This window comes from Schistocerca piceifrons, unplaced genomic scaffold (genome assembly GCF_021461385.2).
Source record: "Schistocerca piceifrons isolate TAMUIC-IGC-003096 unplaced genomic scaffold, iqSchPice1.1 HiC_scaffold_602, whole genome shotgun sequence".
In the NCBI taxonomy this organism is placed as follows: domain Eukaryota; kingdom Metazoa; phylum Arthropoda; class Insecta; order Orthoptera; family Acrididae; genus Schistocerca; species Schistocerca piceifrons.
The window spans coordinates 18,495-40,126 of NW_025728844.1; the positions used below are offsets into that span (position 1 = coordinate 18,495).

The following is a 21,632-nucleotide window of genomic DNA, read 5'->3' on the forward strand; positions in this document are numbered from 1 at the left end:
GTTCAAGACGCTGCGCCAGTTTTGTGCTGCCATTTTCAAAGGGCACTGCTGTAGTTCCACTCCGAGTGCCCTATGGTTGTTTGTCACTCGGTACCACTGTCTCGCTGGTCGCAGTCTGCCGTTGCCTATTGGTAGTAGCACTGTCTTCGTCGGATTCGTTTTGGCACCTGAAGCCTTTTCGAAGGATTCCATGATAGGCTGGATTATTCCTAGTTCTTCTTCGTTTTGGATGAATATGCCCATGTCGTCAGCATAGGCCGTGCATACGATGTTTGTTGCACCCATTGTGTATCCTCCGATTTCGGCTGTTAGTTTTCGTAGTAGTGGGTCGAGGGCTATTGTGAAAAGTGCCATCGATAATGGACATCCTTGCCTGACGGATCTTCCCAGTCTTATTGACTTGGAAGTCCATCCGTTTACTGTTATTTTTGAGGTGGCATTTGTAATGACGTTCTTGATTGTTCTTCCGAATTTTGGTCCGAATCCGAGGCGTGCGAGCACCCGGTGTTCCCAGGCGGTCACCCATCCAAGTACTAACCGGGCCCGATGTTGCTTAACTTCGGTGATCGGACGAGAACCGGTGTATTCAACATGGTATGGCCGTTGGCGCCCTTATACTGTAGCCGCACGACAGAAGACGCCTCTGCCTCTTCTCCCAACACACACAATCGCAGTTTTCGGTGACACATTTGACGCAGAGCACGTCCTTCCGCAACAGCTGGAGCCTCGAAGGCGGCGCCGAGTGCGCGTCCGGCGTCTCAGAGGCGTCTGCCGGACTGGCGGGCGCGCCGCGCCGCCACTTGCGTGAGACACGCGGCTGCTCGGTGCGCCGCCCGTCATTCGTTTCGCTTGGTGCGTGCGGCGCGGGCGACGCATCTTGTTCCCGTTATCCGGCGGGGGGCTGTGCGGGGTGTAGCAGTGTCCTGCTGGAGGGCGCCCCCGGCAGCTTCCTCACCTGACACACGCCGCGCGGCTCGCGTCCAGGTATTTGCGTGATCTGTGCAGTGCATTCGCACCTCTCCCCTTCCGTCCCGACTTGTCCCGACTTTGCTCGACTGCCGCTCGCTGCCGCTCGGGTCGTGGCCCATATGACAGCACAAGCACGAGAAACATCTGCGAGACGGCCGTGGGCCTAACGGGCGTGTCCGAGACGCCGTTTGCGGCCAGTAGACCTGTGCAAAGGTGCGAAAACAGGGACACAAGGCACAGGAGGGTCGCCAAAGCATCCTTCTCTTCTAGCGACGAAAGATACATTTTTGTTTACAAGTTTGCAGTCGTACGCTGCTACAAAACAATAAGCAGCCCTGACGTATTTCAGAACATATCTGTCGGTTCATACCGTTTTGTTATCTTCAGGCACTTTTAAGAAATCTTCCTTGGCACATTCTTCTTCCAACTGAGGCCATTCATATCGTATGTTATGTTTATTACAGTCATTTATTTTCATTTTTTTTTTTTTTTTTCCTTCTGTGGAGTTTTGCACTGCTACGAAACAGTAGGTGGCCCTGACTCATTTCAGGTCACATCTGTCGATTCGTAGTGTTTCGTTATTTTCAAGGCATTCCTAGCACGTTGAAAATGCTTAAGGAAGCACGTATGTCGCAAAAGAAAGGTAGTATGAAAAGAGGGCTGGCAGGGATAGCGGCGTAAAAAGGAGAAAATGAAGGGGAGCCAACAGCACCTTTTTTTTTTTTTTTTTTTAAACGTATATAAACTTTTATTTACAATTTTTAACAATTACATATCTTTACATGAAATTGTATATTTTCTCGTTTTCAGTTCTGATTGTTCTTTTAGTAGTCTCTTGGCTTAGTTACAACACTTTTATTCACTGAGTGTCCTTTATATAAGTTTTTCCCTTCAATGTTTATGGTTTTTTATACATAAAAAAGAAACTGCATTACTTTGATTTTTTTTATAAATTGAATTTAAATTAATTTTAAGTTTTTTTTTTTTTTTCCCCCGTATGGTATTTGAATACACCTATTTTGGCATGTTCGCTATGTGTTTGCCAAAGGCTAAAGGAGAATATGGGCCAGAACATCTATGTGCATAAATGATGAATGGGGAAGTTATTTAGTGTACTGTGTGAGAGTGGACGCAACAGTTCCACGGAAAATTTGGGGCAGAGAAAGTCTAAAGTTAGAATTTTTGTAAATCGCAAAGGGGTATGCAACGTTTTGGCACATGATGCGCCGAACTTTATAAATGTATATAACTATATCTATACACACGGATACATCAAAGGAATAAACACAGACAAACACAAAAAAAACCTACAAAACAACAACAAAAAAAATGATTATAGAAGAGAGAGAGAGAGACAGAGAGAGAGAGAGAGAGAGAGAGAGAGAGAGAGAGGGGAAAAAAAAACGTACCTTGAATGGAGATGGCGAGAGTACACATTAATTACATGAAATACACTGTTTGACATTTCGCTGTTACCTTGGAACACGTCTTGTATCCTTTGCACTAAATTAAAAACTGATCATTTCCTTTTGCCTGCTTTATTTGGCTATTGGGCACTGGACACTGTATGGCTATGATTGGCACACGTCACTCTCACTTTGGCACTGCTACACGTACCCACTTTCACTCTGCGCGCATTTTCACAACACTTTCGCAATGCACCACTCTTGCCGTCGGGGCTTTGGAGGGATTGGTGGGCGAAGTCCTCAGCGACTGGGGTGTGGGTGTTGTGGGAGGGCGTCGGTCACGTCGTGTTGAAGGCGTCTCGGAAGGCGGCGTCCAGCGGGACCTGCAGGAAGTTCTGGAAGGTCTCTCGGTACTTGGAGCGTTGTTTGGCCCTCCTGTGTTCCTCCCACAGGTCCGTGAGGAACTGCGCCTTGTCGGTCTGCCGTTTCGTGACGATGGCGTGTGCCGTCATGGCGATGATCCACATTGTGGCCAGGCGTTTCGCTTTGGGGAAAGGCTTCGCGTCCGGGACAGTGACAGCTGAGACATGTATCGCCCTCTCGTCGGTTCTGTTGATGTGGGCGATCATTTTTCTCGCTGCCGCCCATATTTCCCCGCTCTCTCTGCAGCCAAAACGATGCTCGATGGTGTCGGTCTGGTTGCAGAGCTCGCAGTTTGGGGATTCCCGCATTTTTATGCGTGCCAGTTTTTCGTTTGTCGGCACTGTTTTGTGGATGATTTTATACCACGTGTCCCTGGCGTGCTCAGGAAGTGTCCGTTCCGAGACATTCTTCCAGACCTGTGGCCAGTCATGGTCTGGAAAACTCGTCTCTATTTTGGACTTTCTTGCCTTCCCCCTCAGAGCGCTGTAGATGTTCCTCGCCGTTCTTTGCTGTGGGTTGGCAACGACCGCGGTGATGTAACTCTTGTCGATTGCCATCTGTTTTATGTGCCGCTTGAATGGTATGTTCGTAGTGTCTACAGGAGCCTCTTCAGATTCAGGTTTATATTGGTTTATCAGGCTGGACGTTATACTGTTGTTGTTCTGGTTTGCCATTTTCATCGCACGGTGTAGAAGCAGTGCCGCGCATTTCGTCTTAACGTCAGTCAGACCAAGTCCGCCTTCGTCCCTTGACAGGAAACACGTCGCCTGGGAGACCTTGAAGATTTCCCGCCTCCACAGCAAGTAGTACGCCGCACTTCCTATCGCTCGCGCAATTTCCGTCGGAGCACATAGTATTTGCGCCATGTACCACGCTTTCGACAGGATTGTTTCGTTTACTAACTGCACTCTTTGGCTCAGCGTCAGGTTCCGGTTCGCGTGTATCCTCACGAGCCCTCTCGTTGTGTTCAAGACGCTGCGCCAGTTTTGTGCTGCCATTTTCAAAGGGCACTGCTGTAGTTCCACTCCGAGTGCCCTATGGTTGTTTGTCACTCGGTACCACTGTCTCGCTGGTCGCAGTCTGCCGTTGCCTATTGGTAGTAGCACTGTCTTCGTCGGATTCGTTTTGGCACCTGAAGCCTTTTCGAAGGATTCCATGATAGGCTGGATTATTCCTAGTTCTTCTTCGTTTTGGATGAATATGCCCATGTCGTCAGCATAGGCCGTGCATACGATGTTTGTTGCACCCATTGTGTATCCTCCGATTTCGGCTGTTAGTTTTCGTAGTAGTGGGTCGAGGGCTATTGTGAAAAGTGCCATCGATAATGGACATCCTTGCCTGACGGATCTTCCCAGTCTTATTGACTTGGAAGTCCATCCGTTTACTGTTATTTTTGAGGTGGCATTTGTAATGACGTTCTTGATTGTTCTTCCGAATTTTGGTCCGAATCCGAGGCGTGCGAGCACCCGGTGTTCCCAGGCGGTCACCCATCCAAGTACTAACCGGGCCCGATGTTGCTTAACTTCGGTGATCGGACGAGAACCGGTGTATTCAACATGGTATGGCCGTTGGCGCCCTTATACTGTAGCCGCACGACAGAAGACGCCTCTGCCTCTTCTCCCAACACACACAATCGCAGTTTTCGGTGACACATTTGACGCAGAGCACGTCCTTCCGCAACAGCTGGAGCCTCGAAGGCGGCGCCGAGTGCGCGTCCGGCGTCTCAGAGGCGTCTGCCGGACTGGCGGGCGCGCCGCGCCGCCACTTGCGTGAGACACGCGGCTGCTCGGTGCGCCGCCCGTCATTCGTTTCGCTTGGTGCGTGCGGCGCGGGCGACGCATCTTGTTCCCGTTATCCGGCGGGGGGCTGTGCGGGGTGTAGCAGTGTCCTGCTGGAGGGCGCCCCCGGCAGCTTCCTCACCTGACACACGCCGCGCGGCTCGCGTCCAGGTATTTGCGTGATCTGTGCAGTGCATTCGCACCTCTCCCCTTCCGTCCCGACTTGTCCCGACTTTGCTCGACTGCCGCTCGCTGCCGCTCGGGTCGTGGCCCATATGACAGCACAAGCACGAGAAACATCTGCGAGACGGCCGTGGGCCTAACGGGCGTGTCCGAGACGCCGTTTGCGGCCAGTAGACCTGTGCAAAGGTGCGAAAACAGGGACACAAGGCACAGGAGGGTCGCCAAAGCATCCTTCTCTTCTAGCGACGAAAGATACATTTTTGTTTACAAGTTTGCAGTCGTACGCTGCTACAAAACAATAAGCAGCCCTGACGTATTTCAGAACATATCTGTCGGTTCATACCGTTTTGTTATCTTCAGGCACTTTTAAGAAATCTTCCTTGGCACATTCTTCTTCCAACTGAGGCCATTCATATCGTATGTTATGTTTATTACAGTCATTTATTTTCATTTTTTTTTTTTTTTTTCCTTCTGTGGAGTTTTGCACTGCTACGAAACAGTAGGTGGCCCTGACTCATTTCAGGTCACATCTGTCGATTCGTAGTGTTTCGTTATTTTCAAGGCATTCCTAGCACGTTGAAAATGCTTAAGGAAGCACGTATGTCGCAAAAGAAAGGTAGTATGAAAAGAGGGCTGGCAGGGATAGCGGCGTAAAAAGGAGAAAATGAAGGGGAGCCAACAGCACCTTTTTTTTTTTTTTTTTTTAAACGTATATAAACTTTTATTTACAATTTTTAACAATTACATATCTTTACATGAAATTGTATATTTTCTCGTTTTCAGTTCTGATTGTTCTTTTAGTAGTCTCTTGGCTTAGTTACAACACTTTTATTCACTGAGTGTCCTTTATATAAGTTTTTCCCTTCAATGTTTATGGTTTTTTATACATAAAAAAGAAACTGCATTACTTTGATTTTTTTTATAAATTGAATTTAAATTAATTTTAAGTTTTTTTTTTTTTTTCCCCCGTATGGTATTTGAATACACCTATTTTGGCATGTTCGCTATGTGTTTGCCAAAGGCTAAAGGAGAATATGGGCCAGAACATCTATGTGCATAAATGATGAATGGGGAAGTTATTTAGTGTACTGTGTGAGAGTGGACGCAACAGTTCCACGGAAAATTTGGGGCAGAGAAAGTCTAAAGTTAGAATTTTTGTAAATCGCAAAGGGGTATGCAACGTTTTGGCACATGATGCGCCGAACTTTATAAATGTATATAACTATATCTATACACACGGATACATCAAAGGAATAAACACAGACAAACACAAAAAAAACCTACAAAACAACAACAAAAAAAATGATTATAGAAGAGAGAGAGAGAGACAGAGAGAGAGAGAGAGAGAGAGAGAGAGAGAGAGAGAGAGGGGAAAAAAAAACGTACCTTGAATGGAGATGGCGAGAGTACACATTAATTACATGAAATACACTGTTTGACATTTCGCTGTTACCTTGGAACACGTCTTGTATCCTTTGCACTAAATTAAAAACTGATCATTTCCTTTTGCCTGCTTTATTTGGCTATTGGGCACTGGACACTGTATGGCTATGATTGGCACACGTCACTCTCACTTTGGCACTGCTACACGTACCCACTTTCACTCTGCGCGCATTTTCACAACACTTTCGCAATGCACCACTCTTGCCGTCGGGGCTTTGGAGGGATTGGTGGGCGAAGTCCTCAGCGACTGGGGTGTGGGTGTTGTGGGAGGGCGTCGGTCACGTCGTGTTGAAGGCGTCTCGGAAGGCGGCGTCCAGCGGGACCTGCAGGAAGTTCTGGAAGGTCTCTCGGTACTTGGAGCGTTGTTTGGCCCTCCTGTGTTCCTCCCACAGGTCCGTGAGGAACTGCGCCTTGTCGGTCTGCCGTTTCGTGACGATGGCGTGTGCCGTCATGGCGATGATCCACATTGTGGCCAGGCGTTTCGCTTTGGGGAAAGGCTTCGCGTCCGGGACAGTGACAGCTGAGACATGTATCGCCCTCTCGTCGGTTCTGTTGATGTGGGCGATCATTTTTCTCGCTGCCGCCCATATTTCCCCGCTCTCTCTGCAGCCAAAACGATGCTCGATGGTGTCGGTCTGGTTGCAGAGCTCGCAGTTTGGGGATTCCCGCATTTTTATGCGTGCCAGTTTTTCGTTTGTCGGCACTGTTTTGTGGATGATTTTATACCACGTGTCCCTGGCGTGCTCAGGAAGTGTCCGTTCCGAGACATTCTTCCAGACCTGTGGCCAGTCATGGTCTGGAAAACTCGTCTCTATTTTGGACTTTCTTGCCTTCCCCCTCAGAGCGCTGTAGATGTTCCTCGCCGTTCTTTGCTGTGGGTTGGCAACGACCGCGGTGATGTAACTCTTGTCGATTGCCATCTGTTTTATGTGCCGCAACTTGAATGGTATGTTCGTAGTGTCTACAGGAGCCTCTTCAGATTCAGGTTTATATTGGTTTATCAGGCTGGACGTTATACTGTTGTTGTTCTGGTTTGCCATTTTCATCGCACGGTGTAGAAGCAGTGCCGCGCATTTCGTCTTAACGTCAGTCAGACCAAGTCCGCCTTCGTCCCTTGACAGGAAACACGTCGCCTGGGAGACCTTGAAGATTTCCCGCCTCCACAGCAAGTAGTACGCCGCACTTCCTATCGCTCGCGCAATTTCCGTCGGAGCACATAGTATTTGCGCCATGTACCACGCTTTCGACAGGATTGTTTCGTTTACTAACTGCACTCTTTGGCTCAGCGTCAGGTTCCGGTTCGCGTGTATCCTCACGAGCCCTCTCGTTGTGTTCAAGACGCTGCGCCAGTTTTGTGCTGCCATTTTCAAAGGGCACTGCTGTAGTTCCACTCCGAGTGCCCTATGGTTGTTTGTCACTCGGTACCACTGTCTCGCTGGTCGCAGTCTGCCGTTGCCTATTGGTAGTAGCACTGTCTTCGTCGGATTCGTTTTGGCACCTGAAGCCTTTTCGAAGGATTCCATGATAGGCTGGATTATTCCTAGTTCTTCTTCGTTTTGGATGAATATGCCCATGTCGTCAGCATAGGCCGTGCATACGATGTTTGTTGCACCCATTGTGTATCCTCCGATTTCGGCTGTTAGTTTTCGTAGTAGTGGGTCGAGGGCTATTGTGAAAAGTGCCATCGATAATGGACATCCTTGCCTGACGGATCTTCCCAGTCTTATTGACTTGGAAGTCCATCCGTTTACTGTTATTTTTGAGGTGGCATTTGTAATGACGTTCTTGATTGTTCTTCCGAATTTTGGTCCGAATCCGAGGCGTGCGAGCACCCGGTGTTCCCAGGCGGTCACCCATCCAAGTACTAACCGGGCCCGATGTTGCTTAACTTCGGTGATCGGACGAGAACCGGTGTATTCAACATGGTATGGCCGTTGGCGCCCTTATACTGTAGCCGCACGACAGAAGACGCCTCTGCCTCTTCTCCCAACACACACAATCGCAGTTTTCGGTGACACATTTGACGCAGAGCACGTCCTTCCGCAACAGCTGGAGCCTCGAAGGCGGCGCCGAGTGCGCGTCCGGCGTCTCAGAGGCGTGAGACACGCGGCTGCTCGGTGCGCCGCCCGTCATTCGTTTCGCTTGGTGCGTGCGGCGCGGGCGACGCATCTTGTTCCCGTTATCCGGCGGGGGGCTGTGCGGGGTGTAGCAGTGTCCTGCTGGAGGGCGCCCCCGGCAGCTTCCTCACCTGACACACGCCGCGCGGCTCGCGTCCAGGTATTTGCGTGATCTGTGCAGTGCATTCGCACCTCTCCCCTTCCGTCCCGACTTGTCCCGACTTTGCTCGACTGCCGCTCGCTGCCGCTCGGGTCGTGGCCCATATGACAGCACAAGCACGAGAAACATCTGCGAGACGGCCGTGGGCCTAACGGGCGTGTCCGAGACGCCGTTTGCGGCCAGTAGACCTGTGCAAAGGTGCGAAAACAGGGACACAAGGCACAGGAGGGTCGCCAAAGCATCCTTCTCTTCTAGCGACGAAAGATACATTTTTGTTTACAAGTTTGCAGTCGTACGCTGCTACAAAACAATAAGCAGCCCTGACGTATTTCAGAACATATCTGTCGGTTCATACCGTTTTGTTATCTTCAGGCACTTTTAAGAAATCTTCCTTGGCACATTCTTCTTCCAACTGAGGCCATTCATATCGTATGTTATGTTTATTACAGTCATTTATTTTCATTTTTTTTTTTTTTTTTCCTTCTGTGGAGTTTTGCACTGCTACGAAACAGTAGGTGGCCCTGACTCATTTCAGGTCACATCTGTCGATTCGTAGTGTTTCGTTATTTTCAAGGCATTCCTAGCACGTTGAAAATGCTTAAGGAAGCACGTATGTCGCAAAAGAAAGGTAGTATGAAAAGAGGGCTGGCAGGGATAGCGGCGTAAAAAGGAGAAAATGAAGGGGAGCCAACAGCACCTTTTTTTTTTTTTTTTTTTTAAACGTATATAAACTTTTATTTACAATTTTTAACAATTACATATCTTTACATGAAATTGTATATTTTCTCGTTTTCAGTTCTGATTGTTCTTTTAGTAGTCTCTTGGCTTAGTTACAACACTTTTATTCACTGAGTGTCCTTTATATAAGTTTTTCCCTTCAATGTTTATGGTTTTTTATACATAAAAAAGAAACTGCATTACTTTGATTTTTTTTATAAATTGAATTTAAATTAATTTTAAGTTTTTTTTTTTTTTTCCCCCGTATGGTATTTGAATACACCTATTTTGGCATGTTCGCTATGTGTTTGCCAAAGGCTAAAGGAGAATATGGGCCAGAACATCTATGTGCATAAATGATGAATGGGGAAGTTATTTAGTGTACTGTGTGAGAGTGGACGCAACAGTTCCACGGAAAATTTGGGGCAGAGAAAGTCTAAAGTTAGAATTTTTGTAAATCGCAAAGGGGTATGCAACGTTTTGGCACATGATGCGCCGAACTTTATAAATGTATATAACTATATCTATACACACGGATACATCAAAGGAATAAACACAGACAAACACAAAAAAAACCTACAAAACAACAACAAAAAAAATGATTATAGAAGAGAGAGAGAGAGACAGAGAGAGAGAGAGAGAGAGAGAGAGAGAGAGAGAGAGGGGAAAAAAAAACGTACCTTGAATGGAGATGGCGAGAGTACACATTAATTACATGAAATACACTGTTTGACATTTCGCTGTTACCTTGGAACACGTCTTGTATCCTTTGCACTAAATTAAAAACTGATCATTTCCTTTTGCCTGCTTTATTTGGCTATTGGGCACTGGACACTGTATGGCTATGATTGGCACACGTCACTCTCACTTTGGCACTGCTACACGTACCCACTTTCACTCTGCGCGCATTTTCACAACACTTTCGCAATGCACCACTCTTGCCGTCGGGGCTTTGGAGGGATTGGTGGGCGAAGTCCTCAGCGACTGGGGTGTGGGTGTTGTGGGAGGGCGTCGGTCACGTCGTGTTGAAGGCGTCTCGGAAGGCGGCGTCCAGCGGGACCTGCAGGAAGTTCTGGAAGGTCTCTCGGTACTTGGAGCGTTGTTTGGCCCTCCTGTGTTCCTCCCACAGGTCCGTGAGGAACTGCGCCTTGTCGGTCTGCCGTTTCGTGACGATGGCGTGTGCCGTCATGGCGATGATCCACATTGTGGCCAGGCGTTTCGCTTTGGGGAAAGGCTTCGCGTCCGGGACAGTGACAGCTGAGACATGTATCGCCCTCTCGTCGGTTCTGTTGATGTGGGCGATCATTTTTCTCGCTGCCGCCCATATTTCCCCGCTCTCTCTGCAGCCAAAACGATGCTCGATGGTGTCGGTCTGGTTGCAGAGCTCGCAGTTTGGGGATTCCCGCATTTTTATGCGTGCCAGTTTTTCGTTTGTCGGCACTGTTTTGTGGATGATTTTATACCACGTGTCCCTGGCGTGCTCAGGAAGTGTCCGTTCCGAGACATTCTTCCAGACCTGTGGCCAGTCATGGTCTGGAAAACTCGTCTCTATTTTGGACTTTCTTGCCTTCCCCCTCAGAGCGCTGTAGATGTTCCTCGCCGTTCTTTGCTGTGGGTTGGCAACGACCGCGGTGATGTAACTCTTGTCGATTGCCATCTGTTTTATGTGCCGCAACTTGAATGGTATGTTCGTAGTGTCTACAGGAGCCTCTTCAGATTCAGGTTTATATTGGTTTATCAGGCTGGACGTTATACTGTTGTTGTTCTGGTTTGCCATTTTCATCGCACGGTGTAGAAGCAGTGCCGCGCATTTCGTCTTAACGTCAGTCAGACCAAGTCCGCCTTCGTCCCTTGACAGGAAACACGTCGCCTGGGAGACCTTGAAGATTTCCCGCCTCCACAGCAAGTAGTACGCCGCACTTCCTATCGCTCGCGCAATTTCCGTCGGAGCACATAGTATTTGCGCCATGTACCACGCTTTCGACAGGATTGTTTCGTTTACTAACTGCACTCTTTGGCTCAGCGTCAGGTTCCGGTTCGCGTGTATCCTCACGAGCCCTCTCGTTGTGTTCAAGACGCTGCGCCAGTTTTGTGCTGCCATTTTCAAAGGGCACTGCTGTAGTTCCACTCCGAGTGCCCTATGGTTGTTTGTCACTCGGTACCACTGTCTCGCTGGTCGCAGTCTGCCGTTGCCTATTGGTAGTAGCACTGTCTTCGTCGGATTCGTTTTGGCACCTGAAGCCTTTTCGAAGGATTCCATGATAGGCTGGATTATTCCTAGTTCTTCTTCGTTTTGGATGAATATGCCCATGTCGTCAGCATAGGCCGTGCATACGATGTTTGTTGCACCCATTGTGTATCCTCCGATTTCGGCTGTTAGTTTTCGTAGTAGTGGGTCGAGGGCTATTGTGAAAAGTGCCATCGATAATGGACATCCTTGCCTGACGGATCTTCCCAGTCTTATTGACTTGGAAGTCCATCCGTTTACTGTTATTTTTGAGGTGGCATTTGTAATGACGTTCTTGATTGTTCTTCCGAATTTTGGTCCGAATCCGAGGCGTGCGAGCACCCGGTGTTCCCAGGCGGTCACCCATCCAAGTACTAACCGGGCCCGATGTTGCTTAACTTCGGTGATCGGACGAGAACCGGTGTATTCAACATGGTATGGCCGTTGGCGCCCTTATACTGTAGCCGCACGACAGAAGACGCCTCTGCCTCTTCTCCCAACACACACAATCGCAGTTTTCGGTGACACATTTGACGCAGAGCACGTCCTTCCGCAACAGCTGGAGCCTCGAAGGCGGCGCCGAGTGCGCGTCCGGCGTCTCAGAGGCGTCTGCCGGACTGGCGGGCGCGCCGCGCCGCCACTTGCGTGAGACACGCGGCTGCTCGGTGCGCCGCCCGTCATTCGTTTCGCTTGGTGCGTGCGGCGTCCGACACTCGCGGGCGACGCATCTTGTTCCCGTTATCCGGCGGGGGGCTGTGCGGGGTGTAGCAGTGTCCTGCTGGAGGGCGCCCCCGGCAGCTTCCTCACCTGACACACGCCGCGCGGCTCGCGTCCAGGTATTTGCGTGATCTGTGCAGTGCATTCGCACCTCTCCCCTTCCGTCCCGACTTGTCCCGACTTTGCTCGACTGCCGCTCGCTGCCGCTCGGGTCGTGGCCCATATGACAGCACAAGCACGAGAAACATCTGCGAGACGGCCGTGGGCCTAACGGGCGTGTCCGAGACGCCGTTTGCGGCCAGTAGACCTGTGCAAAGGTGCGAAAACAGGGACACAAGGCACAGGAGGGTCGCCAAAGCATCCTTCTCTTCTAGCGACGAAAGATACATTTTTGTTTACAAGTTTGCAGTCGTACGCTGCTACAAAACAATAAGCAGCCCTGACGTATTTCAGAACATATCTGTCGGTTCATACCGTTTTGTTATCTTCAGGCACTTTTAAGAAATCTTCCTTGGCACATTCTTCTTCCAACTGAGGCCATTCATATCGTATGTTATGTTTATTACAGTCATTTATTTTCATTTTTTTTTTTTTTTTTCCTTCTGTGGAGTTTTGCACTGCTACGAAACAGTAGGTGGCCCTGACTCATTTCAGGTCACATCTGTCGATTCGTAGTGTTTCGTTATTTTCAAGGCATTCCTAGCACGTTGAAAATGCTTAAGGAAGCACGTTTGTCGCAAAAGAAAGGTAGTATGAAAAGAGGGCTGGCAGGGATAGCGGCGTAAAAAGGAGAAAATGAAGGGGAGCCAACAGCACCTTTTTTTTTTTTTTTTTTTTAAACGTATATAAACTTTTATTTACAATTTTTAACAATTACATATCTTTACATGAAATTGTATATTTTCTCGTTTTCAGTTCTGATTGTTCTTTTAGTAGTCTCTTGGCTTAGTTACAACACTTTTATTCACTGAGTGTCCTTTATATAAGTTTTTCCCTTCAATGTTTATGGTTTTTTATACATAAAAAAGAAACTGCATTACTTTGATTTTTTTTATAAATTGAATTTAAATTAATTTTAAGTTTTTTTTTTTTTTTCCCCCGTATGGTATTTGAATACACCTATTTTGGCATGTTCGCTATGTGTTTGCCAAAGGCTAAAGGAGAATATGGGCCAGAACATCTATGTGCATAAATGATGAATGGGGAAGTTATTTAGTGTACTGTGTGAGAGTGGACGCAACAGTTCCACGGAAAATTTGGGGCAGAGAAAGTCTAAAGTTAGAATTTTTGTAAATCGCAAAGGGGTATGCAACGTTTTGGCACATGATGCGCCGAACTTTATAAATGTATATAACTATATCTATACACACGGATACATCAAAGGAATAAACACAGACAAACACAAAAAAAACCTACAAAACAACAACAAAAAAAATGATTATAGAAGAGAGAGAGAGAGACAGAGAGAGAGAGAGAGAGAGAGAGAGAGAGAGAGAGAGAGAGGGGAAAAAAAAACGTACCTTGAATGGAGATGGCGAGAGTACACATTAATTACATGAAATACACTGTTTGACATTTCGCTGTTACCTTGGAACACGTCTTGTATCCTTTGCACTAAATTAAAAACTGATCATTTCCTTTTGCCTGCTTTATTTGGCTATTGGGCACTGGACACTGTATGGCTATGATTGGCACACGTCACTCTCACTTTGGCACTGCTACACGTACCCACTTTCACTCTGCGCGCATTTTCACAACACTTTCGCAATGCACCACTCTTGCCGTCGGGGCTTTGGAGGGATTGGTGGGCGAAGTCCTCAGCGACTGGGGTGTGGGTGTTGTGGGAGGGCGTCGGTCACGTCGTGTTGAAGGCGTCTCGGAAGGCGGCGTCCAGCGGGACCTGCAGGAAGTTCTGGAAGGTCTCTCGGTACTTGGAGCGTTGTTTGGCCCTCCTGTGTTCCTCCCACAGGTCCGTGAGGAACTGCGCCTTGTCGGTCTGCCGTTTCGTGACGATGGCGTGTGCCGTCATGGCGATGATCCACATTGTGGCCAGGCGTTTCGCTTTGGGGAAAGGCTTCGCGTCCGGGACAGTGACAGCTGAGACATGTATCGCCCTCTCGTCGGTTCTGTTGATGTGGGCGATCATTTTTCTCGCTGCCGCCCATATTTCCCCGCTCTCTCTGCAGCCAAAACGATGCTCGATGGTGTCGGTCTGGTTGCAGAGCTCGCAGTTTGGGGATTCCCGCATTTTTATGCGTGCCAGTTTTTCGTTTGTCGGCACTGTTTTGTGGATGATTTTATACCACGTGTCCCTGGCGTGCTCAGGAAGTGTCCGTTCCGAGACATTCTTCCAGACCTGTGGCCAGTCATGGTCTGGAAAACTCGTCTCTATTTTGGACTTTCTTGCCTTCCCCCTCAGAGCGCTGTAGATGTTCCTCGCCGTTCTTTGCTGTGGGTTGGCAACGACCGCGGTGATGTAACTCTTGTCGATTGCCATCTGTTTTATGTGCCGCAACTTGAATGGTATGTTCGTAGTGTCTACAGGAGCCTCTTCAGATTCAGGTTTATATTGGTTTATCAGGCTGGACGTTATACTGTTGTTGTTCTGGTTTGCCATTTTCATCGCACGGTGTAGAAGCAGTGCCGCGCATTTCGTCTTAACGTCAGTCAGACCAAGTCCGCCTTCGTCCCTTGACAGGAAACACGTCGCCTGGGAGACCTTGAAGATTTCCCGCCTCCACAGCAAGTAGTACGCCGCACTTCCTATCGCTCGCGCAATTTCCGTCGGAGCACATAGTATTTGCGCCATGTACCACGCTTTCGACAGGATTGTTTCGTTTACTAACTGCACTCTTTGGCTCAGCGTCAGGTTCCGGTTCGCGTGTATCCTCACGAGCCCTCTCGTTGTGTTCAAGACGCTGCGCCAGTTTTGTGCTGCCATTTTCAAAGGGCACTGCTGTAGTTCCACTCCGAGTGCCCTATGGTTGTTTGTCACTCGGTACCACTGTCTCGCTGGTCGCAGTCTGCCGTTGCCTATTGGTAGTAGCACTGTCTTCGTCGGATTCGTTTTGGCACCTGAAGCCTTTTCGAAGGATTCCATGATAGGCTGGATTATTCCTAGTTCTTCTTCGTTTTGGATGAATATGCCCATGTCGTCAGCATAGGCCGTGCATACGATGTTTGTTGCACCCATTGTGTATCCTCCGATTTCGGCTGTTAGTTTTCGTAGTAGTGGGTCGAGGGCTATTGTGAAAAGTGCCATCGATAATGGACATCCTTGCCTGACGGATCTTCCCAGTCTTATTGACTTGGAAGTCCATCCGTTTACTGTTATTTTTGAGGTGGCATTTGTAATGACGTTCTTGATTGTTCTTCCGAATTTTGGTCCGAATCCGAGGCGTGCGAGCACCCGGTGTTCCCAGGCGGTCACCCATCCAAGTACTAACCGGGCCCGATGTTGCTTAACTTCGGTGATCGGACGAGAACCGGTGTATTCAACATGGTATGGCCGTTGGCGCCCTTATACTGTAGCCGCACGACAGAAGACGCCTCTGCCTCTTCTCCCAACACACACAATCGCAGTTTTCGGTGACACATTTGACGCAGAGCACGTCCTTCCGCAACAGCTGGAGCCTCGAAGGCGGCGCCGAGTGCGCGTCCGGCGTCTCAGAGGCGTCTGCCGGACTGGCGGGCGCGCCGCGCCGCCACTTGCGTGAGACACGCGGCTGCTCGGTGCGCCGCCCGTCATTCGTTTCGCTTGGTGCGTGCGGCGCGGGCGACGCATCTTGTTCCCGTTATCCGGCGGGGGGCTGTGCGGGGTGTAGCAGTGTCCTGCTGGAGGGCGCCCCCGGCAGCTTCCTCACCTGACACACGCCGCGCGGCTCGCGTCCAGGTATTTGCGTGATCTGTGCAGTGCATTCGCACCTCTCCCCTTCCGTCCCGACTTGTCCCGACTTTGCTCGACTGCCGCTCGCTGCCGCTCGGGTCGTGGCCCATATGACAGCACAAGCACGAGAAACATCTGCGAGACGGCCGTGGGCCTAACGGGCGTGTCCGAGACGCCGTTTGCGGCCAGTAGACCTGTGCAAAGGTGCGAAAACAGGGACACAAGGCACAGGAGGGTCGCCAAAGCATCCTTCTCTTCTAGCGACGAAAGATACATTTTTGTTTACAAGTTTGCAGTCGTACGCTGCTACAAAACAATAAGCAGCCCTGACGTATTTCAGAACATATCTGTCGGTTCATACCGTTTTGTTATCTTCAGGCACTTTTAAGAAATCTTCCTTGGCACATTCTTCTTCCAACTGAGGCCATTCATATCGTATGTTATGTTTATTACAGTCATTTATTTTCATTTTTTTTTTTTTTTTCCTTCTGTGGAGTTTTGCACTGCTACGAAACAGTAGGTGGCCCTGACTCATTTCAGGTCACATCTGTCGATTCGTAGTGTTTCGTTATTTTCAAGGCATTCCTAGCACGTTGAAAATGCTTAAGGAAGCACGTATGTCGCAAAAGAAAGGTAGTATGAAAAGAGGGCTGGCAGGGATAGCGGCGTAAAAAGGAGAAAATGAAGGGGAGCCAACAGCACCTTTTTTTTTTTTTTTTTTTAAACGTATATAAACTTTTATTTACAATTTTTAACAATTACATATCTTTACATGAAATTGTATATTTTCTCGTTTTCAGTTCTGATTGTTCTTTTAGTAGTCTCTTGGCTTAGTTACAACACTTTTATTCACTGAGTGTCCTTTATATAAGTTTTTCCCTTCAATGTTTATGGTTTTTTATACATAAAAAAGAAACTGCATTACTTTGATTTTTTTTATAAATTGAATTTAAATTAATTTTAAGTTTTTTTTTTTTTTTCCCCCGTATGGTATTTGAATACACCTATTTTGGCATGTTCGCTATGTGTTTGCCAAAGGCTAAAGGAGAATATGGGCCAGAACATCTATGTGCATAAATGATGAATGGGGAAGTTATTTAGTGTACTGTGTGAGAGTGGACGCAACAGTTCCACGGAAAATTTGGGGCAGAGAAAGTCTAAAGTTAGAATTTTTGTAAATCGCAAAGGGGTATGCAACGTTTTGGCACATGATGCGCCGAACTTTATAAATGTATATAACTATATCTATACACACGGATACATCAAAGGAATAAACACAGACAAACACAAAAAAAACCTACAAAACAACAACAAAAAAAATGATTATAGAAGAGAGAGAGAGAGACAGAGAGAGAGAGAGAGAGAGAGAGAGAGAGAGAGAGGGGAAAAAAAAACGTACCTTGAATGGAGATGGCGAGAGTACACATTAATTACATGAAATACACTGTTTGACATTTCGCTGTTACCTTGGAACACGTCTTGTATCCTTTGCACTAAATTAAAAACTGATCATTTCCTTTTGCCTGCTTTATTTGGCTATTGGGCACTGGACACTGTATGGCTATGATTGGCACACGTCACTCTCACTTTGGCACTGCTACACGTACCCACTTTCACTCTGCGCGCATTTTCACAACACTTTCGCAATGCACCACTCTTGCCGTCGGGGCTTTGGAGGGATTGGTGGGCGAAGTCCTCAGCGACTGGGGTGTGGGTGTTGTGGGAGGGCGTCGGTCACGTCGTGTTGAAGGCGTCTCGGAAGGCGGCGTCCAGCGGGACCTGCAGGAAGTTCTGGAAGGTCTCTCGGTACTTGGAGCGTTGTTTGGCCCTCCTGTGTTCCTCCCACAGGTCCGTGAGGAACTGCGCCTTGTCGGTCTGCCGTTTCGTGACGATGGCGTGTGCCGTCATGGCGATGATCCACATTGTGGCCAGGCGTTTCGCTTTGGGGAAAGGCTTCGCGTCCGGGACAGTGACAGCTGAGACATGTATCGCCCTCTCGTCGGTTCTGTTGATGTGGGCGATCATTTTTCTCGCTGCCGCCCATATTTCCCCGCTCTCTCTGCAGCCAAAACGATGCTCGATGGTGTCGGTCTGGTTGCAGAGCTCGCAGTTTGGGGATTCCCGCATTTTTATGCGTGCCAGTTTTTCGTTTGTCGGCACTGTTTTGTGGATGATTTTATACCACGTGTCCCTGGCGTGCTCAGGAAGTGTCCGTTCCGAGACATTCTTCCAGACCTGTGGCCAGTCATGGTCTGGAAAACTCGTCTCTATTTTGGACTTTCTTGCCTTCCCCCTCAGAGCGCTGTAGATGTTCCTCGCCGTTCTTTGCTGTGGGTTGGCAACGACCGCGGTGATGTAACTCTTGTCGATTGCCATCTGTTTTATGTGCCGCAACTTGAATGGTATGTTCGTAGTGTCTACAGGAGCCTCTTCAGATTCAGGTTTATATTGGTTTATCAGGCTGGACGTTATACTGTTGTTGTTCTGGTTTGCCATTTTCATCGCACGGTGTAGAAGCAGTGCCGCGCATTTCGTCTTAACGTCAGTCAGACCAAGTCCGCCTTCGTCCCTTGACAGGAAACACGTCGCCTGGGAGACCTTGAAGATTTCCCGCCTCCACAGCAAGTAGTACGCCGCACTTCCTATCGCTCGCGCAATTTCCGTCGGAGCACATAGTATTTGCGCCATGTACCACGCTTTCGACAGGATTGTTTCGTTTACTAACTGCACTCTTTGGCTCAGCGTCAGGTTCCGGTTCGCGTGTATCCTCACGAGCCCTCTCGTTGTGTTCAAGACGCTGCGCCAGTTTTGTGCTGCCATTTTCAAAGGGCACTGCTGTAGTTCCACTCCGAGTGCCCTATGGTTGTTTGTCACTCGGTACCACTGTCTCGCTGGTCGCAGTCTGCCGTTGCCTATTGGTAGTAGCACTGTCTTCGTCGGATTCGTTTTGGCACCTGAAGCCTTTTCGAAGGATTCCATGATAGGCTGGATTATTCCTAGTTCTTCTTCGTTTTGGATGAATATGCCCATGTCGTCAGCATAGGCCGTGCATACGATGTTTGTTGCACCCATTGTGTATCCTCCGATTTCGGCTGTTAGTTTTCGTAGTAGTGGGTCGAGGGCTATTGTGAAAAGTGCCATCGATAATGGACATCCTTGCCTGACGGATCTTCCCAGTCTTATTGACTTGGAAGTCCATCCGTTTACTGTTATTTTTGAGGTGGCATTTGTAATGACGTTCTTGATTGTTCTTCCGAATTTTGGTCCGAATCCGAGGCGTGCGAGCACCCGGTGTTCCCAGGCGGTCACCCATCCAAGTACTAACCGGGCCCGATGTTGCTTAACTTCGGTGATCGGACGAGAACCGGTGTATTCAACATGGTATGGCCGTTGGCGCCCTTATACTGTAGCCGCACGACAGAAGACGCCTCTGCCTCTTCTCCCAACACACACAATCGCAGTTTTCGGTGACACATTTGACGCAGAGCACGTCCTTCCGCAACAGCTGGAGCCTCGAAGGCGGCGCCGAGTGCGCGTCCGGCGTCTCAGAGGCGTCTGCCGGACTGGCGGGCGCGCCGCGCCGCCACTTGCGTGAGACACGCGGCTGCTCGGTGCGCCGCCCGTCATTCGTTTCGCTTGGTGCGTGCGGCGCGGGCGACGCATCTTGTTCCCGTTATCCGGCGGGGGGCTGTGCGAGGTGTAGCAGTGTCCTGCTGGAGGGCGCCCCCGGCAGCTTCCTCACCTGACACACGCCGCGCGGCTCGCGTCCAGGTATTTGCGTGATCTGTGCAGTGCATTCGCACCTCTCTCCTTCCGTCCCGACTTGTCCCGACTTTGCTCGACTGCCGCTCGCTGCCGCTCGGGTCGTGGCCCATATGACAGCACAAGCACGAGAAACATCTGCGAGACGGCCGTGGGCCTAACGGGCGTGTCCGAGACGCCGTTTGCGGCCAGTAGACCTGTGCAAAGGTGCGAAAACAGGGACACAAGGCACAGGAGGGTCGCCAAAGCATCCTTCTCTTCTAGCGACGAAAGATACATTTTTGTTTACAAGTTTGCAGTCGTACGCTGCTACAAAACAATAAGCAGCCCTGACGTATTTCAGAACATATCTGTCGGTTCATACCGTTTTGTTATCTTCAGGCACTTTTAAGAAATCTTCCTTGGCACATTCTTCTTCCAACTGAGGCCATTCATATCGTATGTTATGTTTATTACAGTCATTTATTTTCATTTTTTTTTTTTTTTTCCTTCTGTGGAGTTTTGCACTGCTACGAAACAGTAGGTGGCCCTGACTCATTTCAGGTCACATCTGTCGATTCGTAGTGTTTCGTTATTTTCAAGGCATTCCTAGCACGTTGAAAATGCTTAAGGAAGCACGTATGTCGCAAAAGAAAGGTAGTATGAAAAGAGGGCTGGCAGGGATAGCGGCGTAAAAAGGAGAAAATGAAGGGGAGCCAACAGCACCTTTTTTTTTTTTTTTTTTTAAACGTATATAAACTTTTATTTACAATTTTTAACAATTACATATCTTTACATGAAATTGTATATTTTCTCGTTTTCAGTTCTGATTGTTCTTTTAGTAGTCTCTTGGCTTAGTTACAACACTTTTATTCACTGAGTGTCCTTTATATAAGTTTTTCCCTTCAATGTTTATGGTTTTTTATACATAAAAAAGAAACTGCATTACTTTGATTTTTTTTATAAATTGAATTTAAATTAATTTTAAGTTTTTTTTTTTTTTCCCCCGTATGGTATTTGAATACACCTATTTTGGCATGTTCGCTATGTGTTTGCCAAAGGCTAAAGGAGAATATGGGCCAGAACATCTATGTGCATAAATGATGAATGGGGAAGTTATTTAGTGTACTGTGTGAGAGTGGACGCAACAGTTCCACGGAAAATTTGGGGCAGAGAAAGTCTAAAGTTAGAATTTTTGTAAATCGCAAAGGGGTATGCAACGTTTTGGCACATGATGCGCCGAACTTTATAAATGTATATAACTATATCTATACACACGGATACATCAAAGGAATAAACACAGACAAACACAAAAAAAACCTACAAAACAACAACAAAAAAAATGATTATAGAAGAGAGAGAGAGAGACAGAGAGAGAGAGAGAGAGAGAGAGAGAGAGAGAGAGGGGAAAAAAAAACGTACCTTGAATGGAGATGGCGAGAGTACACATTAATTACATGAAATACACTGTTTGACATTTCGCTGTTACCTTGGAACACGTCTTGTATCCTTTGCACTAAATTAAAAACTGATCATTTCCTTTTGCCTGCTTTATTTGGCTATTGGGCACTGGACACTGTATGGCTATGATTGGCACACGTCACTCTCACTTTGGCACTGCTACACGTACCCACTTTCACTCTGCGCGCATTTTCACAACACTTTCGCAATGCACCACTCTTGCCGTCGGGGCTTTGGAGGGATTGGTGGGCGAAGTCCTCAGCGACTGGGGTGTGGGTGTTGTGGGAGGGCGTCGGTCACGTCGTGTTGAAGGCGTCTCGGAAGGCGGCGTCCAGCGGGACCTGCAGGAAGTTCTGGAAGGTCTCTCGGTACTTGGAGCGTTGTTTGGCCCTCCTGTGTTCCTC

The 21,632-nt window shown here is 48.3% G+C and overlaps 6 non-coding genes across 6 annotated transcripts; all 6 read right to left on the reverse strand.

Annotated features, from left to right (window-relative positions):
* Nucleotides 1-488: 488 nt before the first annotated feature.
* On the reverse strand, nucleotides 489-608 carry LOC124762542. The gene has a single exon (XR_007012526.1). It is a non-coding gene; the product is annotated as a 5S ribosomal RNA (ribosomal RNA).
* Nucleotides 609-4,251: 3,643 nt separating this feature from the next.
* Nucleotides 4,252-4,371, reverse strand: LOC124762543. The gene has a single exon (XR_007012527.1). It is a non-coding gene; the product is annotated as a 5S ribosomal RNA (ribosomal RNA).
* Nucleotides 4,372-8,021: 3,650 nt separating this feature from the next.
* Nucleotides 8,022-8,141, reverse strand: LOC124762544. The gene has a single exon (XR_007012528.1). It is a non-coding gene; the product is annotated as a 5S ribosomal RNA (ribosomal RNA).
* A 3,611-nt stretch (nucleotides 8,142-11,752) lies between these two features.
* On the reverse strand, nucleotides 11,753-11,872 carry LOC124762546. Its single transcript, XR_007012529.1, has one exon. It is a non-coding gene; the product is annotated as a 5S ribosomal RNA (ribosomal RNA).
* A 3,664-nt stretch (nucleotides 11,873-15,536) lies between these two features.
* Nucleotides 15,537-15,656, reverse strand: LOC124762547. Its single transcript, XR_007012530.1, has one exon. It is a non-coding gene; the product is annotated as a 5S ribosomal RNA (ribosomal RNA).
* Nucleotides 15,657-19,301: 3,645 nt separating this feature from the next.
* On the reverse strand, nucleotides 19,302-19,421 carry LOC124762548. The gene has a single exon (XR_007012531.1). It is a non-coding gene; the product is annotated as a 5S ribosomal RNA (ribosomal RNA).
* Between the last annotated feature and the right edge of the window lie 2,211 nt (nucleotides 19,422-21,632).